This window comes from Crinia signifera, chromosome 1 (genome assembly GCF_055691185.1).
Source record: "Crinia signifera chromosome 1, ASM5569118v1, whole genome shotgun sequence".
Taxonomy (NCBI): Eukaryota; Metazoa; Chordata; class Amphibia; order Anura; family Myobatrachidae; genus Crinia; species Crinia signifera.
In genome coordinates this window covers 144,621,496-144,633,644 of record NC_139217.1, presented here as the reverse complement: position 1 = coordinate 144,633,644, position 12,149 = coordinate 144,621,496, and positions in this window count along the sequence as shown.

Below are 12,149 nucleotides of genomic sequence, written 5' to 3'. Positions count from 1 at the left end.
TGAGGATGGCAACATGGGGTACGTCAACACGTTTCTGGTGGAAACCTTATAAATGTTTACACGGTAACTGTCAATAATGTTACTGGTCTCCGTTGAAAATTATGTCCCTCTTAAATCTACGAAGTTGGCAGGTATGCTAAAAGTCTGTATTACATGTAAGATATTAAGGGTAAATGTTACATGTTCATAATTGTAGAAAAATGCATTATAATATATTATAATATAATTAAACTTGTTCACACTAAGGATCGCCTTTACAATAATTGCTATTTTAAATCCTGCTGCAGTTCATAACTGTGGATTAGACTTTGGAGGCAATTTTGCTGTTATCTTTTTTATGAGTAAGCAATGGAAAGTAACCAAGAGCCAACGAAGACCTCATACTATGGTTAATACTAAAAAAGGAATACTTGCCTGCTGTTACCCTGGGGAAGTTACAGTATAATTCCAAGTCACATCTCTAATATTAATAACTGAAGTGTTGAAGATAAGATGGCAAGGATAAAGTGTTTTGAGTTAACTAACATAAGAGCAGTTGGGTTGGGATCATTTGGTCTATTGCATTATGGTAGAAAGTCATTAGGTCGAATCCATTAGGTCGACATGCTAAAAGGTCGACATGATTCTAGGTCGACATGGGAAAAGGTCGACATGATTCTAGGTCGAAAGGTCATTAGTTCGACAGGTCATTAGTTCGACAAGGTCATTAGTTCGACATTGTCTATGTCGACATTCACAAGGTCGACATGGGGTTTTTCACTGTTTTTTTACCTGAATGTCAACACAGTCGACATGGACACAGTTTAAAGTGCACTGCATCCCCTCGCATCGCTCGCTGCGCTCGCAATGCGTCGGGCACGGTGCCTCGCTACGCTCGGCACACTATTTTATTCTCCCACCACGCCCTAGTGGAAGGTAGGGCATGAAATACCGCCTGTCGGCACATGTTGGCTCAAAAAACAGTGAAAAACTCCATGTCGACCTTGTGAATGTCGACATAGACAATGTCGAACTAATGACCTTGTCGAACTAATGACCTGTCGAACTAATGACCTTTCGAACTAGAATCATGTCGACCTTTTCCCATGTCGACCTAGAGTCATGTCGACCTTTTAGCATGTCGACCTAATGGATTCGACCTAATGACTTTCTACCATAATGCAGTAGACCAAATGACCGCATCCCGAGCAGTTCAGTAAAGTATTCTTACAAATAATGGATTTTGCACAGTAATATAAGACATTGCCACCGAAATCTGTATTTCTTCTGAATAAAGTCATGTATAACATACTGTACATACAACCATCATATTGCCATCGATAAGTAGCGCAGTGCTTCCCAAACTTTCTCACTTCCCAGCATCCCATTGTCTTAAATTTTTTCACAGCACCTGTAGGGCAAAAGATTCAAATTTCCTTGATTAGCAAAAAATGTTAAAATAAAAACTTTGGGGCAGATGTATTAAGCCTTAACAAGAGATAAATGCAATGGAGATAAAGGCCCTTATTCTGATTGACGCGGACTTTACCGCGTACTTACGGATCGCGTCTTTATGGCGTCTGCGCATGCGTGGAGAACGCTACGCGCATGTGCCACGCCTTGACTCGGTACCAGTTCGGCCAAATCCCGTCCAAAACTGTTCACCGCTATCAGTCGGGAAATAGGGGCGTATTATGGGCGTCATGCGGAATGACACATGGGCGTAGTTTCAAAGTGGGCAAAACGGGGCGGAAACATGGGCGGACACGGGGGAGTACACTTATGTTGGGGGGCGTACATTCGGAAACCACTCCGAATGCACGCGATCAAAAAGGCCAGAAATGTGCGGTGTCCACAAGTGTACTATTGCTTTGCGGACACCACTCGTTCATGCGGTAGGCGAACGTACGCCTAATGACTACAACCATTAACACCTGAACCCAATAGAATCGACTCCTTTACTCATTACTCACTAATAGGCCGCTTGTCAGTGCTTTAATTGAAACCATTGCACTTCAATTGCTGTAAGGGTTAATGTGTGCAATGCATGTGTTAGGCATGCTTGTAAGGATATATTGGCATCTAATTGATTCCAATTCCAAATAAGCAGTTTTTTATGAGGATAGGTAATTGAATAAGTGGGTCATGTGATGTATTGCAGAAGATACTTCATAGTGGGTTGTTTGGCGTAAATACTCCGCTTACGTGCGGTAGCACCGCTTGGCTCCCGTTCGGATGCGGTATTCCCGAGCATACTCTGTAATACTCTGTAATACCGTGCCGAATCGGAGTGTTTCTCCCGCACACGCATGCTTTGTATGTCGTCCGTAAACACGCCCTGTTCTTACAGAGTGAGTCCGTCCGAATGCGGAGGACACGTGGGCGTTTCGACGGACGATGGCCGCATGCGGCAAAACGCCGTGGCGTGCGGACCGCTCCGTAAGAATGCGGGAATTTCCGCACAGATCAGAATAAGGGCCAAAGAGAGATAAACGTCCAGCCCAGGGGTTCCCAATCTTTTTCTAATCACGGCACCCTAGAGTATCAGAATTTTTCCAAGGCACCCCTAGGCCCCCAAAAATATATATCAATTTAAGTAGATTTGTGTTTATATGTGCTTCTTAGGTTCAGTTGTGTGGTAAAGGACAGGATTTGCTTCTGATTGTACACATTTTATGATTGGCAGCCACCAGCACTGGTTTTGTCCAGAAATAATTGATCATAAATAATTTGAATTGGTCCTGGACGACCAACCCGAGGCACCCCTGCAAGTGTCCCGAGGCACCCCAGGGAGCCTAGGCGCACAGTTTGGGAACCACTGGTCTAGCCAATCACATCCTGACTGCCATGTTACAGGCTGTGTTTGAAAAAGTCAGTAAGGAGCTGATTGGCTGGACGTTTATCTCTCTTTATCAACCTTGCATTTATCTCTTGTTAAGGCTTAATACATCTGCCCCTTTATTGGATAAAGTAACCTAAACAGGGATCCATACAATTAAGTCATAGTAGTACATCAAATCAGTGGTATTATTAGACATGAATCTGGTTGGCATAAAACACATAAAGTTATCTGATTTTAAAACATGTAATAAAACAATAGGGGAAAAAAAAAAAAATTAAAATCTGAGAAAGTCTCTATCGCTGTTGAATAAGTAAACCAAAAGCTACGTAAAGACGGAGAGAGTCAGAAGAAAGAACAGAAATAGAAAAAAGTTAAGAAAAGGAAGAAGGAAGAAAGAAAGAAAGAAAGAAAGAAAGAAAGAAAGAAAGAAAGAAAAAGAAAGAGAGGAGGGTGGATTCCTTAGCAGACGTTCCCATCTGAAACAATAATTAGTGAAAACATAAAATTAAAAAAAATGAAAAGAAAAAAATATGTAGAAGGTCTTAGTTTTATTTATTACCCATTATATATGGAAGGGAGAAGAAAGTTGCTGGGTGGTCAACCACGGGCCCCAAATTTCATGAAAGGTTTTAGAGGATTTGTTGATAATGCTAGTCAGGGGCGTAACTAACTATTTATCGCCCCCCCGCCGCACGTTTATTCGGCGCCCCCCACCTAACCTGCCCCCCCTTCTTACCTGCGGTCTGCGTCCGACTCTCGCCCGGCTCTCTGTCGGGACCTTCCTGACGTCACGGTCCCGGCCGGCTCCTGCTGCTACAATGAAAACGGACTCTTAGAAAATGGCTGCCCCCATACTGCAGACAGAAAACTGTCTGCAGTATGGGGGCAGCCATTTTCTAATTGTCAGTTTTCATTGCAGCAGGAGCCGGCCGGGACCGTGACGTCAGGAAGGTCCCGACAGAGAGCCGGGCGAGACGCAGACCGCGGGTAACTATAGCCCCGCAGCCCCCCCGGCAGCGCCCCCAATCTCTCTGCACCCCCCCCCGCCACCGCAGGGGCTGCGGGGCTATAGTTATGCCACTGATGCTAGTCATAAATTCCATACGATAGACATGCCACATACAGGATATTATAGATTGCAGTGATGGGGGTTATTTTGTTTCCAGATCACTGATATTTGGCAAGTAGTGTGTGAAATCAAATATTTAGGTGTTCTTATACCCCTCTGATTGCACATTTGGAGCTTATAAAGTCTTACCACTCATTTGATATTTCTTGTCTGGGTCGATTGGCGACATTTTCCCAATGTGTGTATCTTTTTCAAACTATAACTACATTTTTCAAAGCAAATACCCAATTAAATGCCACTCTATTTTAGCTAAATATACCTGGAATCACCACCCTCTACCAGGATCTGGTATGAACCTCCCTTAGTCCTTCCAGATATAGGGCGGGATGCACTAATACGAAAATGGTAATAACCCCATTATCAGAGTATTTTTACCGCATTTCCGTATGCTCTAAACCAGTGGTGGCCAACCTGTGGCTCTTGAGCCTCATGCGGCTCTCCCCCTTGTAAAGTGTGGCTCCTGCTCCCACTGCTGCCCGCCATCCACCGTCTGTCCCAGTCCCCCCTGCGCCGGTTCCCTGAATACCTTCTCCTTCTGAGGGGAGGAGAACGTGCATCGCGCATTTCTCCTACCCCTTACTGTGCATCCTTGTGACTGGGCCGTCTGCTAATCAGAGCTTGTGGGCCAGCAGCCAATCAGGAGCAGGCCAGCGAGCTTTGATTGGTGGGCGGCCCAGTCACAGGGAAGTGAGGGGGAAGGAGACGCGCGGTGTACTGTGCTCTCCTCCCATCGGTGACATGACAGGAATGCAGGGGGATGCCAGACTGTCCTCTCCCCACCTGGCAGCAGCAGCAACAACAACAGTGAGTGCTGCTGCTGTGGGGGCATAGCAGTTGGTGGCACTGTGGGGGCATAGCAGTTGGTGGCACTGTGGGGGCATAGCAGTTGGTGGCACTGTGGGGGCATAGCAGTTGGTGGCACTGTGGGGGCATAGCAGTTTGTGGCACTGTGGGGGCATAGCAGTTTGTGGCACTGTGGGGGCATACTAGCTTTCTGGCACCATAGGGGCATACCCGGCACCGTGTGGTGCATACCTGGCACCGTGGGGGGCATATGTGTATCTGGCACTATTGGGGGCATATGTATATATGGCACTGCACTATTGGAGGCATATTTGCATCACACCCACCCAAGGGGTCAAAATAGACTACGCCCCTTTTTTTGGCGCATGCGCCTTCGGCGCGCGCATGATGTCGGCTCTTTAGCTTGACTACCGATATTTTTCGGCTCTTTACCTCTGACCGGTTGGCCACCCCTGCTCTAAACCATGGTCAGTGCTGCGGATGGTATCGACAGCAAAAGCTGTTCATACCCTGTAGAATCCTATGGGCTTCTCTCCGCAGCGCTATGTGAGGGATCCATCACGGATCCCTCCCAGCATGTCCCTTGGCCGGCGCCGACACTCTGCACATGCGTAGAGGGACTCCCAGATCTCGGACCTGGAAGTCCAGCATCACAAGGGAAGCTTTTATCGCAAAAGCTGTCCCTTACGTTACTAATCGCTAATATGTTAGTGCATATGGGATAAGTAAAAATGCGGTAGCCGGCGGAGGTGAAAAGGACGTGAAATATCAAGAGGCTTTCCTTCTTGCTCAGCTAAGGAATTGGTTTTGTCAACCCATAATAAATTTGGCGTCCCTTGCAAACTGGTGACTTGGAAAACGATACTGAAGAACACTGTACAAACTTGTGGTTTGGAAAACGATGCTGAAGAACACTGTGCCAAATTGTGACTTGGAAAACGATGCTGAAGAACACTGGGCAAAATTGTGACTTGGAAAATGATGCTATAGAACACTGTGCAAACTTGTCACTTGGAAAACAATGCTATAGAACAATGTGCAAACTTGTGACTTGGAAAACAATGCTATAGAATACTGTGTAAACTTGTGACTTGGAAAACGATGCTGAAGAACACTTTGTAAACTTGTGACTTGGAAAACGATGCTATAGAACACTGTGCAAACTTGTAACTTGAAAAATGATGCTGAAGAACACTGTGCAAACTTGTGACTTGGAAAACGATGCTGAAGAACACTGTGCAAACTTGTGACTTGAAAAACTATGCTGAAGAACACTGTGAAGAGTACTGAGGGGCGCAGGACTATTCTCCGGCACGAGCAGAGCAAAACCCCTGCGACAACCTGGCTGGCACGATAGGAATACTGAACCTCACTAGAAACACCGGACAGGAACAATAGCAGGTTAGGCAAGGGCTAATAAAGGAGCACTAAGCCAGAGAACCTTACTCCAGAAGGTAACTTGAAGCACTGGCAAGGAGCAATAGGCCAAGCTCCCTTTTAGAAGGGCAGAACACACTGGATTGGCTGCGAGAAATCCCTGGAGAGGGATTGGAGCAACCTTCGTCTCCAACATGGCTGCCCCCATGCAGGGGACACCTGTGAGAACCAGGCACACCTCCAACAGCCTAGCGCCAGCGCTATTCCTACTCACCCTTGATGTGTCACTTCAATGGCAACCGCAGCCATCGTCTCCTGTTCCCTGGATCCTGCCTCCAGAGCACCCCTGCTCCTCGGTGCCCTGACCGTACCAGGCAAACAGCAGTGAGAGCACCACGACCAGTTCCGGAGGTAAGTCTCTGTGCGCTGTCACCGTCCAGTCGTAATTAACCCTTATGTTTTCAGTACATGAGAATTTAGTAGTCAATTCATCCGATGAACTGGCAGCACCAAGCACCATATGCACCATATGCACCAAGCTTCAAAACGTGATAAAGTGGAAGGTGATAACGCACCAGCCAATCAGCTCCTGACTGCGATGATACAGGCTGGGTTGGTTAAAATGACGGGTATGAGCTGATTGGCTGATTGTTTACCACTCTCCACTTTATCAATTTTTAAAGCTTAGCACATCTGGCCCATAGACTGACTTATCAGTTTGGAACACCACATTACTCAAACATGGACTACCCATGATGTAGTCATTGTGTATAACATTACATAATATTTTGAGTTACTTATTCTGTAAAACAAATATTCTAATTAATGGTCTTTTAAAGAAATCCTGAAAGACCCCATATAATTATTAAGGTCTGTAAAATGTAAGTGCTTTGAGACACATTTTCCACTGGTTTATAGTAAAATACTAGAAATATTTGGGACAGGGCATACCTTAGAACCAGTGAGCATTCCTCTGCTCTGTAATGAGTGCATGGGTAATTTGCTGCACGTTCTTTTAACAGTTCATATTTCTTATGCACTAAATGCCTTTGATGCACCTAAAGTGGATTTCTCTGTTATCATCTCTGCAATGATAACACTTGATTTACTATACTTACTATACTTATCTTCTCATTGTTCACTTGCTCCATGGATTATAAAATAAATATATTTACATGAGCACTTTAAGAGCATCTCAATGTCCAAGTCCTGATTATGAAAACACTTTCTTAACAAGTGAGACCCCATTTAAATGGGCTTATTGGTGCCAAGTGAATTCAACGACAACATGTAAAATCAATTGTTCTGCCGGGATGCGGTTAATTTCCCGGCGGTCGTGATCCCGGCGGTCGGAATCCCGACACTGGAATCCCGACCGCCGAAATCCCGAAACTTTCTCCCTCCGTGGGTGTCCACGACACCCATAGAGGGAGAATAAAATAGCGTGCCGAGCGTAGCGAGGCACCGGGCCCGCTGCGTGGCGAGCGCAGCGAGCCCGCAAGGGGGGGCGATACATGTCCCCCCCTTGTCGGGATTTCGGCGGTCGGGATTCCAGTGTCGGGATTCCGACCGCCGGGAAATCATATCGGATCCGTTCTGCCGCATAATATATGATGAACTTTTAATAGGGGACTAATTACACATGTTTTCATTTATGTAAGATGGAGTACTTTTATTTACACATGAAATGCTTGCTATGCCACATTAAAGGCAGAGAACTATTCAATATAAAATACATAATTATGTACACTGTAGGCTGCCTTTATTTAGACATTGACATTGATAAAGACACCACAAATGTTTTACTCTCCATACTGGCGTTTTACAGGTTTATCCTCCCTTTCGTGGTATCCATTTCAGTTTGAACCTGAAGTTTAGGTGGAAAAACTATATACCATATACTTATATAGTTTTTCCACCTAAACTTCAGTGGAAAACTATATAAGTGTAATATAGGTGTCACAATATCAATAAAGACACAGTCAAAACACTGCTGCAGCATACTTATTGCATTATAAATTATACCACCATGCAGGATTTTCCCGATACCATATAGTGGCTAAAACCCGGAGTCAAATATAAACATCAGAGTATTCACCATTAAGTGCCTCCTCACCCAAATGTATATATATGTTGTATGTCATACATTTTAACCTCTCTTATTTCGCAACCACAGTGGGTGTCTCCTGAATCCACAAACTAATAAAGATTAATATGATTCCCCACTTTAGATATCAATTTGGATAATGCTTCCATAAAAATAATAACAAACCTTAATCCTTTTGGAGTGCATCCGTTACAACTACTTTTCTTCTTTTCTTGTGACTTATTAAAAAAAAAGTAGAAAAACTTAGGTTGAAACTCAACCAATCGGGCGCAAACACTCTATTTCACCCTTGGAAAAAGAGATTATATTAAAAAGTAGACGGCTGCTCCCAATTAACAAATTGGAGGGTTTGTTGGGATAGAACAATAAACAGATGGATACATGTGAATACACACATGTATCCAGAGAGCGCCACACAATTGTAATTAATTCAAAGCGTTTGTAAATTTATTGTTGTAAACATATATAAAAAATGGTTATACCATAAGTACAAATTTATTAAAAAAAGACGTATATTAAAAATGAAGATAAAAGGAGCAACGCATACTAGTATAAAGGTAATTGCAGCAAATAATAGTCCCAATAATTGGTAGTGCAAATAAACTCTCCTTAGTTGTCAATTACAAATAGCTTAATCGCTCCCTGTATGAAGCTTGAAGATGGTAGCTTCTATACAAAAAGGTCCCCACATAACCAAATTCGCATGCCTTTAGGATAACTATATTAACGCTCAATCACCTGATGTGGTGAGACAAATTAACATATGCTTTAATTGCATATAGAGGTACTATTGTACTTCTGCTATGATATCTAAGCTGAGAATTGTGGATGGGCAGTCCAGACTCGGTACTCTTCTTATTCTTACTCTTCTTCTTCTTTCTCTTTTTCTCTTTCTATCCTCTTCTTTAACTCTTATGTTTTCCCTCTCTTTACTGCATACATGCACTACTAACTTTAACTACAATTATATAAACTCCCTTTCCCTTCCTTACCAATTCCCCTTTCTTTCCCCTCCGACTACCTCACTTTGTCGGTATCCTCTGCTCTCTACTTAAACCCCTCTACCCTAATCCCCCTCTCCCAATATACACTTTATATAATGTTTGACATTTACAATACCCCTATAAAAGAAAATAAAAGAAAAACATGCATGACCAAAGACATATTTGATACAATGACCGTCTTTTTATAATATACAATATGCATAATTGTATTAAAATTTGCAGAGGTAGATACTGTCCAAAAGTTCAAACATCAGAATATACATCATTTATTGTTATGACTTATTGTCAAGGTTATCCATTTCAACATCTTTAAAGCATGGATACTACAGATGAATCTGGCCTTATCCTTGCTGGCGATCCGCCAGCAGCATGCTGCTGGCGGATCGCCAGCAACACGGCGCCACTATCCCCACGCACACACGTCTCAGTATCCGGGCGGCGGGGCGGCGAGGCGGATGCATTACTGTCCGCCTCCCGCTCGAGGGGGCAGGGGGGGACCCGAGGAGGCTGCGGGGTGGTGCGGTCGCCCGGTGTGGGCACCGGGCGACCGAGGGCAGCACCGTCGGAAGGGGACGCGCGCGCACCTCGTGCGCGCGCGTCCCCTTTCAGCATACAGATGGCGGCGGGGCAGGGGATGGCGATGGCGACGCCATCGCCATCCCCTGCAAAGATGAATCCCGCTACATCTGTATATACTGTATTATTAGACATTTGACTTGAAACTACTACATATGTAACCCTTGCTAAATGATGACACATATATAAATGTGACTTTTCTTTATTGTATACAATGTGTACTCTTATATATTTCAATAAAAAAGATTATTACACAAAAAAGAAACCCTGATGAAGTCTTGTTAGAGGTGAAACATGTTGATTTCTTATATGTATCAATGCTGAATTTCCCTATGTACAAGGGTGAAAATTAAAGATGAAATTCAACAATTGTATGAAATACTATATCAACAACTGCATATGAAATAGAGACTTTTAATAAATATTGGACTTCTCGGCCTCATACCCTTATACCAGAGTTGTGCGCGCCCTGGTGGCTCACTCTAGGAGCAGATCATACAGATTGTGACGCTGTCTGTCAGCCTAGTCATCTTGCTGGTTTACATGCATGAACCTGGAAACGGAGCCAGTTGGGAAAGGTGTCACACTGCTTCCTATGAGGGCCAACCACTAGAAGAGACATAATTCCAGACATGCTATAGCAGAACAGTTGTGGGTGTAGGGGGCATGCATAATCCCAGGGGCTTGCATAGGGCACTGGAGTGGAGAAAAGGATGCACTGCTGCAAATATATGTTGTAGCAAGTACCCAGCAATTAAAGATCCCGGCAGCGGTGGACGGTTGTGGAATAACAAGGTACAATTAAACACCTTATTGCATCTTATCATCAAGATTCTAAGCTGCACAGATAATCAGGACACGTGTGTTTTTTAAGTGTCAAGTACAATCATTTTGTGGCAACTCTTCATCAGCCCCAGAGTCTATGGGCCGTATTCAGACCTGATCACTGGGCTGAAATTCTTCGAAGCACAGCAATCATGTAAATGCCGCCCTGCCCTGGTCTCCCCAGCAACTGTGCATGCCTATAGATTGTAAACTTGCGAGCAGGGCCCTCCTACATTTTGACTGTGTGTAAACACCCTGTTTATTGTATCACTGTCTCCTTTGTAAAGAGCAACGGAATATGCTGCGCTATATAAGAAACTGTTAATAAATAAATAAATAAATGGCTGCAAATCTGTTCTAAGCTATGGACACAGAGGGAAAACCATTCGCAATCACTCATTGAATGGTTTTCATCCTGTACTCAGCCACCATGTAATTCTAGACTCGGCACTGCAATGGTCGTGGGCAGTAGGAGGCCACTGATGAAGTCAGTGGCCCTCCAAATGACTGGGCAATGCCTGCATTTTCTGGGTGTGCTATAACTTCCTGACAATGGGGATCTCGACAGTCAGTATACCGACATCGGAATCCCGACTGCCGGTGTTTTGACAGGGGGGCGAGTACAAAGAAGCCTCTTGTGGGCTCGGTGGCTAGCTTAGCTCACCACAGGTTCTATTCTCCCTCTATGGGGGTCGTGGACCCCCACAAGGGAGAATAGCCCCTGTCAGTCGAGATAGATCCCCCCTTTCGGAGCACCGGCAGTCGGGATTCCGATGTCGGTATACTGACTGCCGGGATCCAGATTGTCGGGCAGTTATCCGGCACCCATATTTTTCAGGGCACTCCCAGAAAACACTGGCTCTTGTCACTCAACTTGTGAACGGCCAGCGATGCATAGCCATTGCTGGTTGTGAGAAGCTGCCAGGCAATGCCGAAGACTTTACAGCGGGCCTGGAGCTTTTCTTAAATTCAGTCTAATACTAGGTGCACATAAGGATGACTAGGTATACTAGGTACACATAAGGATGACAGATCAACCTTTTAGATGATCCGCTGACCTATCTGATGATTGGTGCATACATACTTACCAATCTTCAGTACAATGTGTTGAACTTGACGTTACACCTAGGTGGGCATATACATGTGCCCGACAACTGTGATGTCAGTCACTGGCGGCCTCTGCAGAAAGTGTATCCATCACAGCATCAATATATCTGCAGATATTTCAGCCAGAGGGCAGTATTCAATGAAAAAGTTCTCCGTGCATGGAGAGCGTTTTATTTAGCTCTCCATGCACTCTCCGTGTTCCGGAGGGCTCGCTGCCACTCCTGCTCCCTCTATTCAATGTGGCTGATGCTCTCCGCCACTCGCGGAGAGTCTTAACCCCTGCAGGGAGCAGGGAGCTTTCAGGGAGCCGGAAGCAGCCAGAGAGATTAAAGTCTCCCTGGCTGCTCCAGAGGACTGTGGAGGGGAGGGGGGCTCTCCAGGACCCAGGCTGCACCCCCC